General features: G+C 41.8%; 1 long non-coding RNA gene across 3 annotated transcripts; it reads right to left on the bottom strand.

Annotated features, from left to right (window-relative positions):
- Window positions 1-529: 529 nt before the first annotated feature.
- Window positions 530-4,352, bottom strand: LOC123111928 (uncharacterized). Of its 3 annotated transcripts, none has more exons than XR_006454902.1 (4): window positions 3,533-4,253; window positions 3,296-3,383; window positions 1,648-3,180; window positions 530-809 (listed from the first exon to the last, which is right to left on the bottom strand). It is a non-coding gene; the product is annotated as an uncharacterized lncRNA (long non-coding RNA). The 3 variants fall into 3 exon arrangements; XR_006454901.1 differs by having other exon boundaries at window positions 530-2,151; window positions 2,250-3,180; window positions 3,533-4,251; XR_006454900.1 differs by having other exon boundaries at window positions 530-3,383; window positions 3,533-4,352.
- Between the last annotated feature and the right edge of the window lie 1,580 nt (window positions 4,353-5,932).

Genomic DNA, 5,932 nt, shown 5'->3' with positions numbered 1-5,932 from the left:
GAGCATAAAAATGTTTGTGTTTTTTAGAATTTAAAAAAAAATCCCTGTTTTCAAAATTTGTTCACAAATTAAGAAAATATTCCCATTTTCTGAGAATGTTCATGTTTTCCAAAAATATTGGTTTATTTCCAAATATGGTGACTAAGAAGACATCGGTTTATTTCTCTAAACTTCTGAGCACCTCCCATAAACACCTTACATTGTATCGGGCCTTAGTCGGCTGAGATTTAATTGGCTAAACACTAGCCACTCCTGAAAATTAGTCACAATATTCTAAAAGTTTTCCTGTGGTGTTTTTTGGAATCCTAGACTAGACGAGAATGTGATGGTTTTATACTACTAGTAAGGTTGCACGTGCAATGCACGTCTGGAAAAAAAGTACTTTTTGAGAACATATATAGTTTACATGGATACACAATGTTGATGATATCACTTGGATATACTTTGTCAAAGTGAAAATCATGATGGTCATATTGCCACACAAAAAAATTTGTTATCCATTCGGTCTTTGATAGGTTGTAAAACGATGAACATTAAATATACTAATTATTCCTCCAGTCCCCACCATTGTTAAACATAGTCACTGGACAAGTTAATTCTTGCTTGATTCTTCTCAAGACAACATGATTATAGTATATAACATGATTTCACTATACAACATAAAGTGGTCCCAATAAAAAGATCTATTTGAAGAACAAAACAGAACTACAGTTTTCACTCTTCGGTATCCCATGCCGTAGGTCGTTCCCTCTTTCCTCATGATGGCACGTAGATTTCTTCCACGAACCCTCGGGTAAACACTCCATTTCCTGTGACTCAAATTGAAAGGGAATCTGTCAAACATTTGTTTAGAAGCTGAAACCAGTATCTACTTCCATTTAATTTTAAAAGAACCAGTAAAGCTGTAATTGGCTGGGAGTACAAAATAAAATCATATGCATTTTGGACACTGACAATTAAACTGTGCCGAACAATGAAGTGAGTAAAAATCTATGGATGGATGGCAATATATTACTCACACACTTGTAAATTTTAATTCATAAAGCCTTTCACCATGGTCTACAACCAATACATCTGTCCTATGCTAGTACTCCATGGTGCATAAATTACATTCCAGAAGACAATGCAATTGGCCATCATTTTTTTTCTTTCAGGAATGGTCACTGAATTTGAAAACAATGTTCATACCTGTATATGAAACAGTTGCATATAAATCTCAATATGAAACCATGAAGAATGGCAAGGATACCCAGCAGTACATACACCTAAGAGCACCTCCATGTGACCCGTAGATATAAAATATGAAAGGAACAAAAGAGATTTTGCTAGGAGACGACATCCAATTTTCTGATTTCTTTTATTCCGGCTCCTTCGTGTGCCATGTTTTCTGTGCCTTTTAACTTCTATAACTGAATGTCTGTTGTATTCTCCCACCAAGCTTACTCTCTATATGATATATGGCTGGAAGCAGAAGGTTCAATGAAAGTACAGTTTCAATATGAAAAGACTTGTGCATTTTGATGATTGTTCAGTTTACGAAACCGCAACCAGAAATATCATGACAAAAGCTTTTATATTGTAGGAGAGGATACAACAGTGATGCATCTTTGAAGAAAGTTGACAATCAGAGGTTGTAAAAAAAAGTACCTTGGTAGTCATAAAACTTCCTTCAACATCCTATTTCCAGTTGCAGCCAAAAATATGGTTGAGTGATGATCCAGGAGCAGGGGCACTGCCACCCATTGGCAGCAGCGCCGACTTAAATCACTTTCTCACTGGACCATCAATTACAGACTATGTTCTGCTTAACTTTCATCTACCCATTACTAAAGAAAAGAATATCAGCTTGTTAAATAATCCAATATACAAAAAAGCAAAAAATGCAACCCCTAACATGTAATCTGTACTGATGTTCTGATTTTCATTGAAGCAAAAATTCTTTGAGCTAGCATGGAATTCTTGGAGCTAGCAAAAAAAAGCAAAAAATACCTTGGAGCTCACCTTTCTTGAAGCACCAATTCTTGGAGCTCACCTTTCCACGATGGTTGAAGACCTTAGAAGCCATCTTATTTGACATCCTAAATCACAGCTTCATAGCCTCTCACACACAATATTTTGCATGCCATGCTAGCACAACCAGTAATAATTTGCCTAGATATAAACAACAATACATGAAATAGTTTAATTCTTCTCATGCCTTCTACTTCTTGACCAAATAAAAAAAAACTGTGCATCCAGTGATAGTTTACCTGAAGACGACCCATATAGACAATTCCATGTTGCTTAATAACTCGATAAATGCCTGATGACATATTGTACTACAGACATGATTATAACCGAACAAAAGGTTACTGCAATGTTAGTGTATGAGTGTTTCTTTTTTGGATGATATCCCTCAATAGAAAAAATACAATACTCGATGCCTTACAACATTTCCTTCAGATTTTGGATGTGGTTCTGAAGCCTTTCAGGGAAAGGTTCATGACATACAACCAGTTTATCCTAGTCCTTCAAGATATTGTTTCACCAGATGGCACTCAATGACTTACATCATTTCCTTTGGTTTTTGGAACAAATTTTGCATGTCTAAAGCAAACACTTCCTCTCGCAAAATCGACAACAAAAATCTCAAATGTGGTTCAGTTAGACAAAAAAAAAACTGAAGTAGTAGAACTTCAGCCATCGCCATGCGCTCCACTGAGTTGAGTGCGCCAGGCACAGTGCACTCCCTTGAGGTGAGCTCGTCTGCTGCATAGCTGACAGGAGGTGGTAAAAGGATTGATCCTGGAAATGTTTTGCTATAAGCACAATCTAGAGAAAAGTTAGGCATAATTTGATAGTGTTTCCATGGAACAAATCTTGATGGAATGATGCAGAAAATCGAGTGTACATAATTGTAATCCGGGATATAGATCTTGAGAACAAAATACTGTAATTCTCAAACTAAGAAATCATCCATCAGTTGCATTCACGTCAACATAACTCATAACTCAAAAGACAAACAATAATAGGTAGAAACCTAAAGAAAATCAGACAGGAATACCTCAGACTAACCATGTCTATTTTATTTCTGCACTTGAAAAAATCATCTGGACCAGAAAACAAACTAATTTATCCAAGATTGTGTTGCACGGGATTGATATGTCCACTTCCAGATCTTGGATTTAAGGCTGGTGCGTTCTATTGGAGGAAGTCAGACATAAGGCTCAACAATGTGTATACAACATAGATAAATTGTTGTAAAAAACCCTGGACAATTAATCTTTAGTGAACACAATTAAGAAAAAAATGATACCTCAAATATAACCTGGAGATGAGTTCGTAGACCTGTACGTATACCTCTCAGATATATCCTTATATGGGTCGTCTTCAGGCTCAGGTTCCTGGAAATGAGTTGCAATAAGAAAATCAGTGAGAAATTTACTCCCAACAAAGAGAAGATCAACAAAAGCCAAAATCAATGCCGAACTCATCACCAGCATGCTGCACTTACTCCCTAAAAAAACATCCTGCACTTAAAGAGACAGCATACCAATTTTTCCTCTCCTCTAATCCGGCGACTTGGAGAGATCTCGTGTGTGGCGACCTGCCTGCTGCGAAGAGCTGTCGAGGGGTCGAGGGAGGGCATGAAGAGGACCCTTTGTCAGCAAGTTAAGGAAGAGGCGAACACAATCACACATGTATCGATCCATCGATGTATAAATACTCGCTGCATTGCTCGCCTCATGGAGCTCGATGTATAAATACACATGTAGCGCCTCAGCCGTGGCGTCGCTTGTTGGATGGGGCGCTCGGCTGGGTGCGCCGGTAGGGCGCAGGCCCAAGCTTCTCCGGTAATGAAGCCCCGGTGGACCACCACAGCGGGCAACAGGAACCAGCTCAGGAGGTGCCGTGTCCCAACCCCCCAGGCTACAACGCGAGCGGAGCAGAAGAAGAAACGCGGACGCATGGACTATTCGAAGATTCTTCCACCGCCAAATCTACCGCGGCGCGGGCGCGGCTGCAACGTACCAGGGCCAAGCAGTTCTGATAATGAAGCTCCGGCGGAGGAGTTAGAGGGGAGGGAAGGGAATCGGTGCGGCGTGGGGAGTGGGGTGCAGCGGCGGCGGCGGTGGAGAAGGGGAGCACGGGAGTGGCGGCGGCGGCGGCCGCGGCGGATGGAGAAGGGGGTCGCGGGATTGGCTATGGCTGCTGGTGGAGAAGGGGTTCGGGATAGCCAGGAAAGACACGTGAGTTTCGGAGGAGATAATTGCGGGGCAGAGTAAATTGGACGTGGGTTGTTTCCGGGCGTGGAACGCCAGAGTTTTCGTCCGCCGTGAAAAACTGCTAAACGCACTTCAATTGTGTGTTGGTGTAATCATGACAGCTAGATTTAATTAAGCGATTTGATCGTGAGGCTTCAATTGATCGGGATTGTTACGTGTAGATTAGACTGGGTGCGTTTAGTGTTGAATATGTTCTCTTATTTAATAGTAGTAGAGATTCATTCAAGAACTGCATGCAATATGAGGCATGCATTGCCAGCTTTGTATGGTCACAATAGTTTTTAGTTAGCTTTGATTGCCTTTCCTGTACATATTGAAAACGAAATATGTATTTGGCAACCCTGTGACAGATTGCAAAAACGTCACACCACCTAGATGCCGTCCGTTTCAAATCCGACGCACGAGCTGGATGCCATCAGTTTTTTGATCGTACGGTCGCGATCTCGCCACTGGGTTGCTGGAAACGGAGAAGATGGAGTAGAGACATATTTACGCATGCATGCCACCGCGAAGTGAACGCGTACCGATTCGTTCGACCAAAGTCAAGCGGTTCCTTTCCTCTCTCACCATTCCGCGATAAGATGGAACTCCTGTTCGCCGCCGTCGCCAATACTCTGTATTCCTCCACCTCGATCCTATAGCTCGTCCTCAATCTCACCGCCGGCCAGGTCGGTCGTCCCCGTAGACTTCTCCATCAACGCCCAGTCGTTCGACTTCGATCTCAACTCCGCCGCTCATCCTCGACCTCACAGCCGCTTCGCTCGTACACCGCTGGCTTGGCCGCTTTCCTTGTCTGAGCTGACCTCCGAGATCGTCGTTGTTCTGGTTCCCATCTATGCTCGTCCCTGTTTTGCTTGTTCCTTTTGAGGTGAGCGAGGAAACTCCTCCTTGTAAACACGTCCGAGCTCGTCCTTGCCCTGCTCGCCCCATACAATAGCAGCATTCGTCTGAAGGTGCAGGTACGGAAGCTAGACAGCTCCTTCGTGGATGATAGGTCCAGGTGATGGCTGCAACCCTCCATTACATCAACCGTAAGGTATAAATTCTAGGTAAGATCTGAATTCTAGGTAGGTGAGTTTTCTGAATTTTGTTGTACTAGCAGAGTAACTAATTCTAGGTGGGTGCTTTTCTGAATTCTGATGTACTAGCAGAGCAGCTAGTAGAGAATAAGCCGCCTGAGTGTGCTGGATCCCCGCATGCAAAAATGATTGATATATATGCACAGATGTAGCACATGTATCAGTGGAATAACCACATTATTATGATGTATTGCTAATCTGACTTGACAGAACAGAACATAATCAAGATTATTTGTCGTTGTTCTTTTTCCAAAATTTTATAGTTTCGTCTGATTGAGTATGATTTCTTCTCCACATCTGGACATGATTCAGTTCAGCCATGAGCCATTCATACAATACTCGACAGTTTTGATTGTCTTCGACACGCACATGATTAGCTCATAGTTTATACGGTGGGTTATATTTATGTTGTGAACAAGAAACTCAAAGTCCAAGCTCTGTTCTGGATGTGACCTTCTTAGACCATCCTGCTGCTAGTTCAAGGAACCATATAATGCTGCCTGGTGAGATTTTTCATCTAGTACATATGCAGAAACTCCATTAGCCTTCTATAAAGTAACATGCTCACATCAGAATGTTTGTTGTGAG

This window comes from Triticum aestivum, chromosome 5B, assembly GCF_018294505.1.
Source record: "Triticum aestivum cultivar Chinese Spring chromosome 5B, IWGSC CS RefSeq v2.1, whole genome shotgun sequence".
Lineage (NCBI taxonomy): Eukaryota > Viridiplantae > Streptophyta > Magnoliopsida > Poales > Poaceae > Triticum > Triticum aestivum.
This window is presented reverse-complemented; position numbering and strand designations above follow the sequence as displayed.